Source organism: Oryzias latipes, chromosome 21 (genome assembly GCF_053564925.1).
Source record: "Oryzias latipes strain Hd-rR chromosome 21, Olatipes_Hd-rR_3.1".
Taxonomy (NCBI): Eukaryota; Metazoa; Chordata; class Actinopteri; order Beloniformes; family Adrianichthyidae; genus Oryzias; species Oryzias latipes.
In genome coordinates, this window is record NC_136257.1 from 16112642 (window position 1) to 16131604 (window position 18963).

The 18963-nt window shown below is 42.9% G+C and overlaps 1 protein-coding gene across 7 annotated transcripts in view; it reads left to right on the top strand.

Annotated features, from left to right (window-relative positions):
- The window catches only part of enox1 (ecto-NOX disulfide-thiol exchanger 1), a 197006-nt gene that overhangs the window by 38359 nt on the left and 139684 nt on the right, over positions 1-18963 (top strand). For all 7 annotated transcript variants that reach the window (XR_013652696.1, XM_078939581.1, XM_004081660.5 and 4 more), the window contains one exon: positions 6525-6557. The gene's annotated coding sequence lies outside the window, so the exon portion shown is untranslated. The remainder of the gene's footprint in view (positions 1-6524; positions 6558-18963) is intronic.

Below are 18963 nucleotides of genomic sequence, written 5' to 3' on the forward strand. Positions count from 1 at the left end.
CTGGACAGATACAGCTGAGTGTCATCCGCAAAACAATGAAAATCAATGCTGAATTTACGGAAAATATTGCCAAGGGGTAGTAGGTAGGTAATGAAGAGGAGGGGACCGAAAACAGAATCTTGAGGAACACCAGAGAAAATGAGTGTGGGTTGAGATTTAAAAGAATTCAGTTGGATAAACTGAGTGGGGCTTGAGAAGTATGAGTGAAACAAGGGGAGGGGGGGGTGGACTCAATACGAAGAGCTGAAAGTATGTGAAGGAGGATGGAGTGGGATATGGTGTCAAATGCTGCGCTCAAGTCAAGGAGGATGAATATGGTGATAAGTCCAGAATCAACTGCTTGGAGAAAGTCATTGGTGATTTTTGTTAGGGCAGTTCCAGTGCTATGAAGGGGGCGAAAACCAGATTGAAAGGGTTCAAATACATTTTTTTGCTTGAGATGATGGTGAAGTTGGGAGGGGACTATTTTTGAGAATTTTGGAGATGAAGGGGAGGTTAGAAATAGGACGGAGATTATGAAAGGAATTGGGGTCTGAGCCAGGCTTTTTTAGGATGGGTTTGACAGCAGCGGTCTTGAGGAGTGAGGGGACAATACCGGATTTCAATGAGGAGTGTATAATTGCAGAAATGAAAGGAAGAAGAGAAGGGAGGCAGGATTTAACCAGGGATGTTGGGAGGGGATCGAGCAGACAGGTTGATGGTTTGGATTTATGGATGAGGCGGGAAATTTCACTGGGATCAGGGAGCAGAAAGGAAGAAAATATATGAGAAACATAAAAAGAGTCAGAAGGGATAGGAGGAGAGGTAGAGGAATGGAGAGGCTGATGGATATTGTGAATTTTCTGGTCAAAGAATGACTGAAGAAAATTACAGTTGTCATCTGAATAGAAATGAGGAGGACAACAGTCACAGGGTTGAAAGATTTTATTCATTAAAGAAAAAATAGTTTTGGAATTTCTCTTATTTGCATCAATCAGTTCAGTGAAGTAATTCTTTTTTAGTGTTACAAACCAAGTCCGTATAGCAGAATATGTTCTTTGTAAATTTCTCTATGAATGGGAGAGCCAGTTCTTTTACAAAACCGTTCTAACTGCCGGCATTTGGCTTTCATTTTGTGGAGTTCTGGAGTGAATCATGAAGAAGATTTAGCAAATGAAACAGACGGGTTTTGACAGGAGCAGAATTGTTAAGAACATCTAAAAGGCTGTTATTAGAAAAAGAAACCATCAGGGTTGGTTGGACGAGTTCAGAAATGGAATTCGTTCTAAATGAGAGGAAAACATCTCCACATGTCATGGTTTGAGTTTGTTTTGTCTTGGTTTTTGTTTTAGTTCTTGTTCTGGCTTGTTTGGTTCTGTTTCCTGTTTTATTTTGAAAGGGTTCCTGTCTTGTCATGTCTTGAGTTGTACTTCCTTTGGTCCCCATCTGCCCTGATCGTGTTCACCTGTGTCTTGTCTGCCCTGTCTGTATATAAGTCTTGTCTCTGGCTTCCTCTTGTGCTGGTCCATTAGCTTCGGGTCATGGTGTAACGTCTTCATGCCACGTCGTCCTTTCATGCCCTGTTCCATGTTTCATGCCACGCCACAGTGAGTTTTGTTTTGTTTTGTGGTCCTGCTCTGCAGCGCCTTTTGTTTGGTTAATAAACCCTCTAGCCTTGGAACCGTTTGCCTCCCGTCTCTGCATCTAGGTCCTACCTGCTCTCGAGCCCCCTCACCGTGACACCACATTTACATTCTTAATGTTTCTGGGAACATTTGGCTGAGTCCTCTGTTAGGGAAGACTTTAAATCCCACATCCGGGAGAACTTCAAACAGGTACCGAGGTAGGTTTGGGACATTGAGTCCAAGTGAACAATGTTTTCCACTTCCATTGTCTTTACTACTGCTCTGAGCTGTGGTTGCAAGGTCTCTGGTGCCTGTCTCGGCGGTAACCACCGGACCAGGTGGTGGACATCGGAAGTAAGGGATGCCGTCATGCTGAAGAAAGAGGCAGTCGACAGGTACCGGCAGTCTTAACAAGCTGGGGCCCGGACTGTTGCGGAGGCAAAAACTCTGTCCTGGGAGGAGTTCAGTGAGGCCTTGGAGAAGGACTATTGGTTGGTCTCGAAAAGATTCTGGCAAACCGTCTGGCGCCTCAGAAGGGGAAAGGAGGTCTCTACAGGCACCGTTTTCAGTAAGGTGGGGAGCTGTTGACTTGACTGGGGACATTGTCAGGCAGTGGAAGGAACACTTTGAGGATCTCCTCAATCTCACGGACACGCCTGCTTTTGAGGAAGCAGAGAATGAGGACTTTGGGGTGAGGCTCTCTATCACCCAAGCCGATGTTACTGAGGTAGTCAATGAGCTCCTCCGTGGCAAGGCTCTTGGAGTGGACAAAGTCCGCCCTGAGTACCTCAAGTCTCTGGATGCTGTGGGAGTGTATTGGCTGACACATCTCTGAAGCATCATGTAGCAGTCGGGAATTGTACCACTGGACTGGCGGAGCCAGTTGAGGTGGCTCAGGCCTGGGAACGCCTCGGGGTCCCCCCAGAGGAGTTGAAGAAAGTGGCCATGGCGAGGGAAGTCTGGGTATCTTTGCTTAGACTGCTGCCCCCCTGACCCGGTCACGGATAAGCAGAGCAAGATGGATGGATGGATTGAGAAAACAAATTGGCACCTGAGAAATATGATTGCGCTTTGAGTTATATCTTTTGATAGCAAATTATGGGTTTTGGTTCTCAATTTATGCTTTTTGATTTGCAGATTTGGGGTTTTGATTCACGGTTTTATGGTTTTGATGCGCAATACATTATGCGTTGAATTGACACAGTACTGTTCCCTTTGTTGGTGTTTCTTAAAGATCCCTCTATAAAGTGGTCTTTGTAAAAGCCACTTTCTATTATAATTCTGGCATGTCAATAAATAAACTTTCTGCATCATAACACACTGAAGACTATCTAAGATTAATGAGCTCCTCCTTTTTTGGTTTTTAAACTCAAACACAGTATGTGTTTTCCTCTCCCTCCTACTACTTGGTCTTGATATTCTAACAGTGATTTATTTGAGGGCACTCGCAACATAGATGGTGCAAAAGGTGGGCTGGTGTTACACTTAACCAAATCTCCTGCCCCCACTCCCTCTCCTGCACTGTGATTGATCAACACCACACAGGAGGCCACAAAGACGTAATGCACGCAAAACACACAATTAGTGGGAGTTTTAGTTTCAGGTGACAGCAGCTATTGTGACTGCGGTGGGGGTGATGAATGGAGAGGCTAGCCTGCAGAGACCTGGACGTTTGTTTCAGAGAGAACTCAGACATTCTTGAATTTTTCACGTCTTTCTCTGGAGGTAGTTGTAAACCTGTGTGACAATCAGTCCCTTTGAGTCAAATGAACTCAAAAGAGTCACCTTTTACTGTCTCTTTAAAATGACCATGCCACACATATTCATTTAAAATACTCTGATTCTGAGCAAATCCAGTAATTATGATGGTGTTGCAAGGTCAGAGAGGTTGGACCTTAATCCCTTTTCTTCTGCTAAACACTTCATAACTCTGTTAATGAGTGGATCCCACATAAGCCTCATATCTGCAGCTGTTTGAAACATATTTAAGCCTTATATGGGCATGTGATTTACTTCAGCTCCCTGAGTAGCTTCATCAAGTGAATGTTCTGTATTAGTTGTATGACATGATGTGGGAAGAACATTTATTTCTGTGCATGTGCAATGGAAAAAGACGCAGAAAGATTAGACATGGCTACAGGTGCAAGAATTCATAAGGCAGAAAATCATAAATTAAGTGTATAAAGTAAACAATGCACTGTTTGTGTTTTGTCAACATTGCGGTTTAAATGGTAAATGGCGTATACTTGTAAACTGTCTACCTTCCTCAAAGGCCCAAAGCGCTTTACAGTCAAAACCCATTCACGCACAGATTCACACAGTGGTGGTGGCTCCGCTGCCGAACACTGGTGCCAACCTTCCATCCGGGGTCCAGTTTGGGTTCCCAAGGGCGAGCACGGCGGGAATCAAACTTGCACTATTCCAATCAGAGCTCAACAGAACTTCCGCTACACCACAGCTGCAATTAAATTGTGTCATGCAGATATGGGAAATTTGAGTAATTTTGTCTTCTGAATCATTTTATTTTATTATATATAAAAACAAAGAAACATCTAAATGAGATTTAAAAACCTCCAAGATGAAAGTCAGTTCTTGTCTGTCCCTCTCAGAGCATGCTCTGTGGTGTCCAGTTCCCTCCATGACAGCAAACTGGAGCAGTGATGGCAGGAAAAGCTGCTGGAAGCTGCTTCATGGCAGTCTAGGCTGCTTTGGCTCAGCTCGGTTTATGCATATGGCCCGTTCTGGCACGAACACACTGTCCTCCTCCCTTGGCTGAACATTAAACACATGACAACCATTTGCTTTTCACAGGACGCTCTACAACTGTAATCCTCCAATTCATTTAAAGTTTCACAGCCTTTAAAACCTTTTTCCTCATTCATTTGTTAAAAATAAAAAAATGCTGTCTTTGTTTCATTTAACTATTTCTTCCAGAAAATCCAGTCTTTTAGTTACTGACCGTCAGGTCATAAGTATGGCATCTTCTGTAGGTGTTCCCTCTCTTGCTAGGTCATTGGCGTGATTGCTGGCTGACATTTACTACCGGTATCTGCTTAGTACATTGTTCAGCAAATCAAATCTTCTGTTTGTTTTCAGCTATTTTAAATATTGTTGTATTAACCCTTTAACACCGGAGATGTCCCCAGCGACACCTAATCACACACACTCTTGACACACCGTAAATCCCACCGTAAATCTTTGACAGTTTACACAGTTCAGTGGCTTTACATGTCGGATTTGTATCGATATGCAAAGCCACTAATCCTGTAGTGTTGTATATCAGCATAACGTCATTTTCTCTGCAAAAGAATCAGCTGATTTACATTGATAGCCTAACCATGTCCCTACCATATGAGCGCAGGGTGGCTTTTTTCTACTTCAGAATCTTCTGGAATTACGGTAAATGCATCAACGGTAGAAGAGTTATGGTAGTCGAAAGAATGTCAACTAACTAAAACGCCTGTATAAAAGGGTGAAGGTGTTTAGCTCCTTTGGCAGAATCTTGCCTCTACTTTTTCTCATGTTTATGATTTTTGATAAAATAATTCTTCTACTCCTCTTCTTGAGAACTAAAAGTTCTCAAAATTTTGAATTACGAAAAAGCCTTGTTTAACCCTCTTTCCTTTGCGTTGTGTTGAGGTAAGGGACGAAATGACTTCAGTTTCATCACTGGATTTAGTCTGACATAAATGGAAAATTACAAGTCTGTGACTGCCAGTCTCCAAAACATTAATGCCTATAGTCACAAAAGGTCTCCACCCAGAAGCACAAAAGAGATAAAACAATCTACGCGTTGAGAAGAGAATCACCCAGACCTGTCACAACAGAGGATGGCGGGACCTGAGACTAGGACAGGAATCACTTCCTAGTCTCAAACGACTTCCAGAAGGGGCGGTAAACCTGATACAAACAAAACATCAAGGTTGATCAAACAAACATATTCATAACCTGGAAATAAGGATTTTTGTAGAACTTTGGAGAACAAAAAAACGTTTTATTTGGGGTTACATAATTCATTTTTAAATTTTGCTAATTTGAGGTGGAACCGCTGCAGAAACCAAAATCTCACAAGTTAATATAATTTATTATTTTTTAGACAAATTAATTTTGAGAAAAACCCCCACTGCTACTAAAGTTAATACCTGTCTGTTGTAATGTATTTCTTTTATTTTTTTAAAATACTTTGGCAATGTGGTGTGTTTCCTTTATCATTTTATCCTTACACCTCTCAATACTTTTCCTTTTATTCAGTCAACATTTTGGATTCTCAGACTTGATGGTTGACCTGTTTTATGCTGGTTTTCTATTTAAAACCCATTTAACAAGCTCAAGGATTCATCAGTTTAACACAGAGACACAAAGGATATTTTTCCTGGGTTCACCAAGTCAGTCTTTACAATCCTGTTAACCTTTATGCCGAAAATAAAATCTGAACATGTCTCTGATTCTTTAATGTGTATTCATGTGTATCGTTAGACAGATGAGAGTCTGCAATGAATCTAAAGGTTCCTGATGAGTTATTTTGATTGTCAGTTCTCCTGCTAGTGTTGGACTGTTTTCACTACACCATGTTTTCATGTTGCCTACCCTTTATTTAGAAAGGTCATTACTGTCCAGATGGTGTCTTTCAGGTGTTGTGAGCGTGAGTGTCTGTGTGCGCAGTGCTCTTGCCCTTAAGATGCAATAAATCGTGCTGCTATTTTATTAACGATTCACCTCCTCCCCCAGTCTTGAATCCGGCTCAGGCACATTTACATTCTCAGAGCTGGTGTGCTGCTTCAGGGACTGGGAGGATACAGATGATGTCATGGCTAAAATCCTGATGAGACCTCAGTACACACGTGCACTTTGTTAGCACACTATAAAAAGCTCAAAGAGGACTGTCTAATTTACATCTGAACTCCATTTTTGTCTCCACAGAAACCATCAGAGCTAAGCTGCAGCGGCAAAACAGTAAGTCTGTTTGTCCTTTACTCCGCTGCTGGAAACCTGAGGCGTTTCTGGTGTATAGATTTGCTGTTGAGGATCACAGCTGATCTTTATTTAGTTTTGGGTAGGCTGTATTCTGTGGTTGGACTTTGCTGCAGAAAATATATTAAGCTTTTAATTGTTTGCATTAAAACAAAATTCAGGGAAGTCTTTTGCTTTTGATCTTCAGATGTCTGGAATTTAATTTTAATCAATCTCTTCTCTGAGATTGGTGGCATCAGAAATTGTTCCTTATTCCTTCGCGCATACAGGTAAATTTCCACTATGATCATCTATTGTTCTATTGTAAAATTGTTCCCACTGATATTTTAATGATTCTGTTATTTTAGCCAAAATCTAAAAACCTGTTGTTTTCTAGGACATAGTTTCTGCACAGAGGCAGTAGTTGACATTCGACTCTGAGCTGTGGGTGGAATCATTGGTGTTGAGTAATCCAACCCCCATTTCCCATCATCCCTCTGTTTACACGCTCTCCTGCTATTCTACAGCCCCTCAAACTCCAACATAGCGTTATTGGTGCAACAAAAATGGTGAGCAAAATTGGAGTCATCCAGCCGTAAAGTTTTGATCTAGATGTCAGCTCAGGAAAACAAAGATCTTCATGGATCTTTCTATATGCAAGTGGATGCTTTTGAATAGAATGCAGCAGAAGGCTTGTGGGCCGTCGTAGTAACTTCTATATCATACCTACAAGGTTTTTTCAATGTTTTTTTTCATCTGCTCTTGATTTACAGCAATTTAAATAAAGAAATACATGCAATGGCTGACAAAACATGACTATTCTACCAGAATATGTTGAAAATATGTTCATTAAAACACATTCCATGCTGAAAACCTGTTTTGTCAGCCATGTGATATATATATATATATATATATATATATATATATATATATATATATATATATATATATATATATATATATATATATTTTTTTTGCATAACAAAGAGATATATTTGGTTCTTGGTTTCATGGTTTAGTTAAATGGGGCAGAGATAAGAAGTTTACTTCTTTATGTCCACTTTCATTTTCATCAAAGACAAGAATTTTGTGTAATTTATTATTGTGTGCTGTGAAATTGAAATTAAAAAAATGAAATAAAAGCACAATTTTAATTGAATTGGGTTTTAAACAGTTAAGTGACATCAACATCTAGAAGATGACCAGGGGCCTGTTTCAGAAAGGAGGTTAAGTGTGAACTCTGAGTGCGTTAACCCTGAAATCAGGGAAACCCTGGGTTTTCCGTTTCAGAATGGGAGGTTTGTTAAACCAGAGAAAGCAGAGTAAGTCAAACCCGTTTCTGAAAGAGAGGTAACTTATACTCGGAGTCAGTGTCCATGGTTACTTATGCTGTGAACCTAACCTGGTCCGGAGCAGGTTTTATCCTCTAAACTCAAGGTTTCTGCCGGTCCCCTCCCCTTTTTAAAGACGAAGGGGTATTTTTCGCTTTTTACCTTCATTGCCCAAATTTCCGTCATACAGAGACGGTCTAGGTGACAAGAATGGCTTGTCCTTTTTTGGAGGACCCAATAGACGAGGAGGCTGCATTAATTCGTAGAGAATTACATTTACGTCGTGCGAGGATTTTGAGACCTAGATTCGATTTTTTGTCATTTCCCCATACGTTTTTGTTTGAGCGTTACCGTTTTTCGTTGCAGTCAATTACATATATACAATGAAAACAACATTAGGTATTGCTATTTAGATGTTTCATATGTCAAATATTGTCAACAAAACCTACATCCATGACATGCTCAAATTTGACCTGATTGAATAATTTTTTTATACTTCATTTTTAGCTGCTGCCATGTTCTTTTAATTCCTGCAGGATTGCATCTACATGAAAATGAAATCAGGGACATTGAATTAGATTAATGTAACAATTACTTTTTGGAAACACAATTTGCTAGCACTGCTTACTTTCTTAATCCCATATAGACCTATACCACTCGATCAATACAAGGGTAGACAAAAGTTTACTTTTAAAAACACAATTCTGTAGCAGCCCATGCAGTGTCTCATGTTCATGCATTTACTACTGCAGTTATGGTAGTGGGACGTTAGGGGGCATGTGTTCTGCTGTGCAAGATTTATAATAAAGAGACATGTGGAGTGAACAGACGTGTGTGTCTGAGCGCCATAATTTCATTCACATCTACCGACACCGAACCCTGTGAGGCCGGCTACAATTGCATGTATTAATATTAAACTGACCAACGTTTGCAAGAGGGGAAAGTTAACAAAAAAGTCCTCTAAACATTACCGACGTTAAATGCATTTTTCCCCCAGATTGGTTCTGTACACTATGCAGCATTTCATGCAATTACACCAGGAATAACACTTTAAAAGTACACCTAAATATCCCCATTTTTTTCATTTCACACCTTACGCTATTTAAAAAGTTATTACAGCCAATATTCTACAACAATGATTTAAATGCAAACTTAGGCATTAACTTGAGCAGCTATGTTTTCCCACGCTAACTGTCTCTGTTTTGCAGATGCAGCGGTGTTGCTTTTCTTCTGGAATATGTGCTCATATTCACTGTAACTCTGCAGCAGCACGTCAAGTTCAGCTGGCGAAAAATATGCAGACCTCTTTTTTTCCACGGTTGCCATGGTGACTCGTGATATCTGCGCTCCATTGATAATGGCTTCTTATAGTCGCGGTGCGCACGCTTAACTCCGAATCAGTCCATTCAGAGTTGTTTGACCTAACTCCGATCAGCTTCTCTGAAACAGAAAACTCAGAGTTGTTAATCTCTCGATTGACCAACTCAGAGTTCAAGTTTAACCTCAGAGTTGGTTGAACCTCCTTTCTGAAACAGGCCCCAGGGGGGGTATTCCAAAAAGCAGGTTATGTGAGTTACCAGGGTAAGTTTGAGGCTAAGGAAGCGGATAACCATTTTTTATTTATTTATTTTTTGTCTTATACTTTGTTCTTATCTTAAACCATTGTAATTCCTGCTTTCATTGTCGCGCTTTGAGATTTTACCCAAAATATAAAGTGTATTTTTAAATAAAATGTATTATTATTATTATTATTATTAACCTCAGCTTTCGGTTACAAAAATGCAGGTATGTTTCAGGGTATGTCAAGTTGCCATAGCAACTCATGCTCTGAACATAACCTGGTCTGGAGCAGGTTTAGTTGAAGGTTAGTTTGTTTTCAGAGAGGTGAGGGAGCATGGCGTGTCCATTTGGAGATGATTTAGTGGATGAAGAAGCTCAGATAATACTTTTTCCAACATAAGAGGGTGATAAGACCACGTATTGATATTGTAAAGATAAACCATTTACATTGATCTAACTTAAATATTTGCTTTAGTTAAGATAAATCATTTTTTTAGTTAAGTCAGCTTAAAAATAACATGTGGTTATCAGACAGTTATTTTGCTTTCATTCAAATTAATTCAATTAAGTAGGTGTAACTTTGGTGCTGCTGTTAGATCGGCAGCGCAAGGAATTGTGGGATACCATTCCCTTTGCCTGTCTGGCTGGCTGGACGGATTTGGGTTTAAGTGTGGGTTTTTCTCCAAATGTGTTAAGTTGTTTAGCTTTTTTACTGTGTTTTTCTGAGTTATTTGTCCTGTTATGTTTAATTCTTTCTACACCTTGAGTGAGAGGGAGGGAGAGGATGATGAGTTGTTTGACCAGCCCTACTGCTCAGTGGTTTAATATTAAATTTGGAGAAATAGTAAAAGACATCTTGTTTTATGTTGCAAAACCATATTGTTTCATGACTATATCTCCAGGCTCAAAATTAGACATATGAGAGCTTAATTTTTGCTCCACCGTGTTTAATCTCACTGTTGTTGGGGCTGCATTTACATCCACATAGCCTGCTATTCCCTGTAACTTGGTAACTCAGTGAGCTGAAAAATGCTCATATTAAATGGAGGCAGATAGATAAATCTGTTAAGGAGATGTTGATGCAAGTTTCTTTTCCTTTATAGCTGTAGCATTTTTCTTATGTGCAAAACCAAAGATGAGTAATCAGGTAATGAAGGTAAAAGCACTGAGATCTTCCACATCTGTCATCTATGGTTGGCAAAGATTCTGTTCTTTGCTTAAATTAGAGCCGAAGCACATGAAACTGCTGGTGTCGGACTTTTAGCTTTTGATGAGTTCCACAAACAAATACTAGATGTTGTTTAAAGGGTTTTCCTCCCAGGTGCATCCTGACCAAGAAGCCAAGCATTCAGAGACAACCCAGACTCATCCCAAAACGTGTAGTAGCTACGTTTGTCCTTGGTTGCCAGAGAAGCTCTGCTCCAGCAGGAACAGTGCTGGAATATTGTGCAGTCTTTTTAGACTGATGTTTTATTTCAAAGCTAAATGCACACAGTGGTCACAGCTCTGACTCTCTTAAGTGGCTCAACTTGCATTTAAAGATGAGTTTAAATTAAAAAAAGTGGGCAGGACTTATGAAGAAAGTGTTATTTCTGTGCAGAGCCTGGATCATAAAGAAAAGAATAGCAAATGAAATATATGTTGCTCTAACACAGGCGTCCCATTCTAGCAGATTGTCACAGTAATACTGTTAAGAGTCCGAAATGACCAGGTCACTCTGGAAAACAGCTGGGATCTGAATTTGGCTCTGATGCTCCCATGCACCGGAAAAGGTACATAAAACTTTAACTTGTTTAAGGTGTTGGAAAGTTTCTACTGGATTTCTTCAGTTTTTGTTTCTTGGGTTTCTGCTCATTTGATGAATATTTGAGTAAATGTATAAAAGTACTGCTAGAGGTTATTCCAGGTTTAATCTTTATAATTCCACAAATAGATCATTATCACAATAAAGAAATTCTGGGTGCTGTTGCTGTACTTGCCTCTACACTGATGCAGAGCTATACCGCCTGCCTCACTTTGTGACTTTTCAGTGCAGCTTTTTGTCATATCTAAATAAATGATAGACAAACATGAAATACACTATCTTTTATATGGAAAGTGAGAACATATCATAATATTACCTTCTATAAAAGTATTTCATAAAGCATTACATTGGTAGCACACACTGAGTTACCAAGAGGCATACAGTCAGCCCAGTTTGCATCGGATTGCGCCATTTAACATGAGACAGAGCTCGGTGCAGCCTCACCCCACTGCCTACTTACTAACTGAACAAAAATTACGCAAAATAGAGAGGTTTTGATGATAAAATTATTGTTGAAATGATTTGAATTACACAGAAATTGCCGTAATTGCACTGATGGTGGACAGATATTTATTCCATCATTAGGCAGGTGATGCAGCCCTCACCGTCCTCTCCTGACCGCACGTTCCTGTTTTCCAGAGACTGTGTTAAAGCATCTGGCTTCTCAAGCATAAAATGTGTTCAAAAATGTTTTGGTTCTTGTAGCTGCCAGGCTATATATAAATAAAACAAAACAAACTTACTTACTTACTGCTTAGGCAGTGAAGGAGCAGCAGGAGAGTCTCTTACTGATTAAGAGTTGGGTTGCTAAAATTTCTGAGATGTGTTTTAGCAGTAAGTTCATTTAGCTTTAGTATCTCTTGTGTAGCAATGGAGGACATTATACCAGAGGAATTCTGTATCCACTGTGTGCCTGGCCTGACATGAATGTTATATTATTATTTATGTGTTTCTGTTTACTGGTCACACTAAGGAAAAAAAGGACAAATGATAGGGATGGATAAACTTCTATTTTTTATGGCAGCTTTCTCCTTCTACAGTTATTTTGTGTTTTCTCCCACTATCATCTCTTTTTTTTCTTCTTTTCCTGATTCCTTTGTTTTTTATACTGTCAAATCTCTTTGCTCTGTTCTTTCTCCTTTGTTGAGCTTGTGTTATTTCCTAGTCTTCCTTCTGCTCTACCCTTCTTTTCTTCCCATTTAATTTCATCATTCTCAGTTTTAATTTCTATATTTTTCCTTTTTTGTCTCCTCTCCTCAACCATCTTCATCTCCACTGTCATTTCCTCCTTTCCTCCCCCCTCTGTTGAGACAAGGGAGGGCCAGAATTTACATCTTGATATATCAGTTTTCTGCAGCAGCAGAGGCGGTGATGGATGGGGTGTTGCCAGCTCAGAGGATCTGCCATGAGTTACCGTGGTGATTACCAGCAGAGACGGCCACTCACTGGGCACTTCATCACAGTGACTGGTGGAAAGAAAGGCTAGAAAGGCTAGAGGAAGAAAAAGGAGAGGGGGGATAAAAAACAGAGAGAAGTGAGAAGAACACAACTTCTCACACAATTGAACACACCTGAAGGAATGAGCAGGAAATTTGGCAGAGCCAAGAAAACAAGATCATCAAAGAGAAAAATACGAGGTTGGTTTTCTGCAGAGATGTGAGCAGGATGTCAGTCTGAATGGACTAATAGTAGTTATGCCAAATACAAGAATGCAGCTAAAGCCTTTATCACCCGTACGGGTGCTGTTGGTTTTTATCGTTGTTGTATGACTAATTGAGAGGAGTGGCTGCATCTTAAGCCATGCTCACACTGGGCATGTGATGCATGCTCTTGAACATGCTTTCAGGCCATGGTGTTCACACTTGACAAGCAGGAAGGGGCTTCTTTTTTTTCTGTTATTCACTAGTGCCTATCCGCCACCTACAGCTGAAAGAGGCTTAGTGTGAAATGTCATGAAAATCTCATGAATCTTGTTTCAGGCTTTTTTCTTTTTTAGCTCCATTCTGATATATGAAAGACTCGGAGTTATATATAGCTACATGTGAACGCAAGAGTCTTGAATGCAGAAGCCCGTTTACGTAGACTCTTTTTTTAAAGGTAATCAGTTGAACTTCCATTGCTGAGTGCTGTGTGAACATAGCTTTAAAGGGATCACAGGTGTGTGCCGCAGTTCCCTTAAGGCGTGTAAGGTCAAGTTGCATTCTCACCAGACACAATTCGTGCATTAGGGGTGTCAAGTTCTAATGATAAATCAATGCACAGAAGCGATCTGAAGTCCTGTGGTGCGTCGACCGCGGTGGGTCAGTCTGGCAGCAGCGCGATTTTCAGTTTCGCGGTGATATTTTGGCGGGAGATGCAGCGGCGGATAAACCAATCAGGGACTCAGCTTTAGGCATGTGACGTTTTCAGTGACTCGATCAGCAAGTTGGAAAAAAATCCAATATAGTTGCTCGACGGGAGGGTTTTCATCCTTAACTTCCATCCATTTTCTTAACCCGCTGGGTTGTTGGATAAAGGCTGGTACACCCTGGACAGGTCGCCATCCTTACAGAGCCCATGGAGACGGACCGATCGCGCCCATGACCGTGCACTGTAACCCGAATAGGTTTAGTGAAGTAAAGATTTATGTGGAAACTGATTACATAATATTTCAAGTTTTTTATTATTATTTACCAAGGCTGTGTCCCACCAAGGTGGGGTAGCCTAGACAAGGCACACAATTTTAGCTCCCTCTGTCTCTTCCCCAAACCCTCCTCCTTCAGTGCGTGAGTGCGTGTGTGCGTATGTGCGTGCGACTGGTCTGAGATCTGGTCTAAGCCACACCACACTGCACCAGGGTCAGCTGCACAGCCCAGTGTGGGCACCTCCACTGCAGGGCCTCAGCCAAGGCTGGTTTCCCCTTGCCGCTTCATCCCAAGACCAGACCTCTACCACACCCATCCATTCATCCATACACAAACTCTCTCCACCCATCCCTGTCCTGAGCAGCCTCTCTCCCCTGCACCACAGTCATCCCTCTTGCATTCAACGCTCTTCTTACACCCTCTGTCCATCCCATTCGCGGTCTTCCTCTCATTCTCACTCCACTCACATATTTTAAGTTATCTTACTTAAAAATTATAAGTTAATCAGAACTTAAAAGGTTTTAGTTCAATAAAATAAAACACTTTAAGTAAATTTAAACTATAACTTTTTATTTAACTGAGTCATAAATTTTGACTTCATTAAACTAGCATATTTTAATTTTTTATTAAACCTTAATCTTCTTTCCCTGTTCCCATCAGGGGTCGCCACAGTGAAACAACATCTCTTTTGAGGATGAGTTGCATGGTTAACTTGGCAATGTTTTATGCTGGATGCCCTTCCTGATGCAACCTTCTCAAAGCAACTGGGCTCGGGACCGGCACAGAGGTGGAGAAGGGAACAGGGAGCAGCCTGGATTCGAACCCTGGTTTCACGGACAGAAGGCGCCGCAAATCAGCACGAGCTAAACCGGCTCCTTTTATTGAACCTTAATATATTACTAAATTAACTAAAACACATTAATATATTCAGTTATCTTCTTTAACATGTTTTTGTTGCTTTCGGGGTCCCAGGGCTGCCGGAGCATAGCCACTTGTGGGCGAAGGCAGAGGACTTCTTGGACAGATTAGATTAGATTAGATTAGATTAGATTAGATTAGATTAGATTAGATTAGATTAGATTAGATTAGATTTGATTTGATTTCTTTATTTATCCCATGATGGGGAAATTCATTTATCTATGGCAGCAATAACGACATTTAGAAATAACAGCAAAAAAGGTTATCAAAAATGACATTCATATTAAATAATTACAGCCGCAAATGTGACATGCAAATATGTGATTGATCACCAATTTAATTTTAACACAACACACTGACATGTAGTCAGTTTCAGGCTGATGGTCAGCTGGGGTGGGATCTGTTCAGTTTGATCTGACTACCATAGTATCAATACCAATGTGAAGTATTGATAATAACTTGATGAAATTGATACTTTTGCTACAGTTTTTCTTTACTACGTACAGTGCAAGTGCTTGAATTTACTTACAGAGTTCATGCAAACACAGTATCTGTTTGCATGAACTCTGTAGTTTTGCCTGATTAGGCAAAACCCGCCCCATTTGAGTGGAGCACTGCCCAATCTGCCTATGTAAGGACCCTTCTTTCTTGCTGCTGCTCAGATCATGCCCCTCCCCTCCCTGCTTGATTGGAGAGAAGAGAGTCATTAAAGAGCCACATTGATGGGAAGGGGGGGGATGCTTTGTTACATGAGCGGTGTGTGTGGGAGATTTAAGACTGCGATCCGTCCCGCAGCTCTAGGGGTACGACCTACCGAACTCAGAACCGGGTCTAAAAGTGTGTGTCTGAGCACAGCTCGGATCGTCAGCACACACAGCGGTTTGAGCTTCAAAGCAGAAATGTCGCTCAGTCCTTAGAAAAAATTCAAACAATCACGTGGATTTGTGTTTCCAGTCGTGTCCCGACTAAATAAAGGCTGATGTTATTCCCACATGTTTACGTGCAGCCAGAATGCAGCGCCACCCAAAGCTAATGCTGTTAGCCCGTGTTAGCATACTGCTAATTCCGGCTCCATTCTTCAACAGAAAAAGCCCTGACCACGCGGATTAAAATTCAAATGATGAGCGAACAGGTGTTTCATAATAACCGTAACATTATTAAAAGCACGTTTAGAAGATCGGCTCATATATTATCGAGCTGACATGTCAATGTATGTAGCCGCTCGGCGCTGTTTAACATTGTTTTGTGTTGAATTGTTACATTAAATAAAGTTTGGAAAAAAAAAATAGCCGCTCGGCGGAACTTATATCCTCTTCCGGTTTTTCAAACCCTACTGCGCATGTGCCCATGATTTATTCCGACCGAAAATGTGACGTTAGTGAACGTTTGTTATATTCTGAAAACAATTTTCTGTGCCATGTACACGGTTGGATTCTAATCCGACCATTGATCCCATCAAAGTATTTTGCACATGTAACCGCGGCTTATTGTGTCGACTCGCAACGTGCCGGGGGCGTGGCATCACGATGGTGTCTCTCCATCGTGATGTCACTCACCCATCACGATGAACGATGGTATCGTCCATCGGCACAACCCTAGTTGTTAGTTCTATTAAAAGGATAATGAATTAATGTATGAATGAATGAATGATGTCATGGCTAGCAGGCTGTGGCAGACCCAGATGCTGGAACCCGGAAGGATACTCGGCAGACAGAATGGTAAGTGTAAGGAGTTTTAATTCTGTAGACAGAATTTGCAGGAAAGAGTCTGAAGGACATGGTTGGAGGTTCTTGCGGGCGAACACTGTGGTCCAATGGTATACCAAAGGGACGCCGAGACAGGAAACAGCGAGAGGTAAGTGCGGCCTTGAGTTCCAGACTAAGGCAGGATCCTGAGTAGAAGACAGACAAGGGATTAGACAAGGAAGCGAGAACTAGAGCGAGACAATACACGAGGTAGCCAGTGAAGCACCGTGGAGTACAACGAACTAGCGTCGAGTACAGGTCCTGGTCCTCCTTAAGAGCCTGGGTCCTGATGACGCTGACGAGGCACAGCCGTTGCCAGCAGGTGGACTTGATGACGAGGGCCCGGCCGGGGGCACCGTGACAGTACCCCCCCCCCCCCCCCTCCAACGACCGCCTCCAGGCGGAACAGGGCGGCGATCGGGATGGGCCCGGAGGAAGTCCTCGATGAGGGAGGGGTCCAAGATGAACGAGCGAGGTATCCATGACCGCTCCTCCGGGCCGTAGCCCTCCCAGTCCACCAGGTACTGGTACCCACGACCCCGGCGCCGAATGTCCAAGACCCGGCTGGCGGTGTAGGCCGGGGCGCCGTCGATGAGCCGGGCGGGCGGTGGGTAAGCAGACGGGCAAGCGGGCAAAGGGGGCTTTGGCGGACAGGCTTGATTTGGGAAACATGGAACGATGGATGGATCTTGAGCGCGGCAGGGAGTTTCAGACGGACACAGGTGGGATTGATAACGCGCTCAATGGGGAACGGGCCAATGAAGCGAGGTGCCAGTTTCCGGGACGTGGCCTGGAGCGGAATTTTCCTGGAGGACAGCCACACCTGCTGTCCTGGCACATAGTCAGGGCTGACAACACGGTGTCGATTTGCGATCTGGCGGTTACCTTCTGCAGACCGGAGGAGGGCGGCCCTGGCCTGGCGCCAAACGTCCTGACAGCGCTGCAGGTGTAGTTGGACAGACGGTACCGCCAGATCGAGCTCCTGTGAGGGGAACAGAGGTGGGGAATAGCCCAACGAGGCCTCAAAAGGGGACATGCCTGTAGCCGAGGACGGGTGGTTATTGTGCGCATACTCCACCCAGACGAGGTAGTCCGACCAGTCCTCAGGATTTTGCGCCGCCAAACAGCGAAGGGTCGCCTCCAACTCCTGATTAGCCCTCTCTGCCTGGCCATTGGATTGCGGGTGGTATCCAGATGTGAGGCTGACGGAAGCTCCGAGGGCGGAGCAGAAAGCCGTCCAAACCTGCGAGGTGAATTGTGGACCGCGGTCAGACACAATATCGGAAGGGATGCCGTGATGACAGAAGACATGGTTAACCAGGAAGTTGGCAGTTTCAGTAGCAGAGGGGACTTGGTGCAAGTGGATGAACTGAGCAGCTTTGGAGAACCGGTCAATAACAGTAAGTATGACAGTAAACCCATGCGAGGGAGGCAGGCCTGTGACGAAGTCCATAGCGATGTGGGACCAGGGTCGGTGAGGCGCAGGCAGAGGCTGGAGATGGCCGGCAGGAGGTGAGTTGGAGGACTTAGCCCTGGCGCAGGTGGTACAGGCGGCGATGTACTGGCGTACATCCGCGTCCATGGAGGGCCAGTGGAACCGACGTCTGAGGAGTGCGAGGGTCCGACGAACACCACCATGGCAGGCGACCTTGGAGCTGTGACCCCAGGTGATGACATCGAACCTGAGTCTGTCCGGAACAAACAGAGTGCCAGGGGGACAGGCAACTGAGTCAGGTTTCTCACCTTGGACTTGTAGTAGCTGGGTTTCTACGTCCCAAGTGAGGTTGCCCACAAAGATGGAGTCCGGAATGATAGGGAGAGCGGTGTTGTCGTCCGAGGTGCAATATTTGCGTGACAAGGCGTCGGGTTTGCCGTTCTTACTGCACGGGCGGTAGGTGATGGTGAACTTGAACCTATCAAAAAAAAGACACCAGCTTGCTTGTCTGGAGTTTAGTCTTTTTGCATAACGTAAATAAGCCAGATTTTTATGGTCAGTCCTTACAATAGACGGTTGTTCAGCCCCCTCCAACCAATGTCTCCACTCCTCGAGCGCCAGCTTGATGGCCAATAGCTCACGGTTGCCAACGTCGTAATTCTGCTCTGCAGGATTAAGCTTCCTGGAAAAGAAGGCGCATGGCTTGAGTTTGCCTGATGTTGGGTCTCGCTGGGACAGTACGGCCCCCACACCGGAGTCCGAGGCGTCGAACTCCACTGTAAACTGTCTGTGGATGTCTGGCTGGATCAGAATGGGTGCCGAGGTGAACAGTTCTTTGAGTCGTGTGAAAGCGGAGTCTGCGGCAGGGTTCCAAACATAAGGGATCTTGACAGAAGTGAGACGAGTGAGGGGAGCTGCGATTTGGCTGTAGTTGCGTATGAAACGCCGATAGAAATTCGAGAACCCAAGAAACTGCTGCAGTTTTTTTTGAG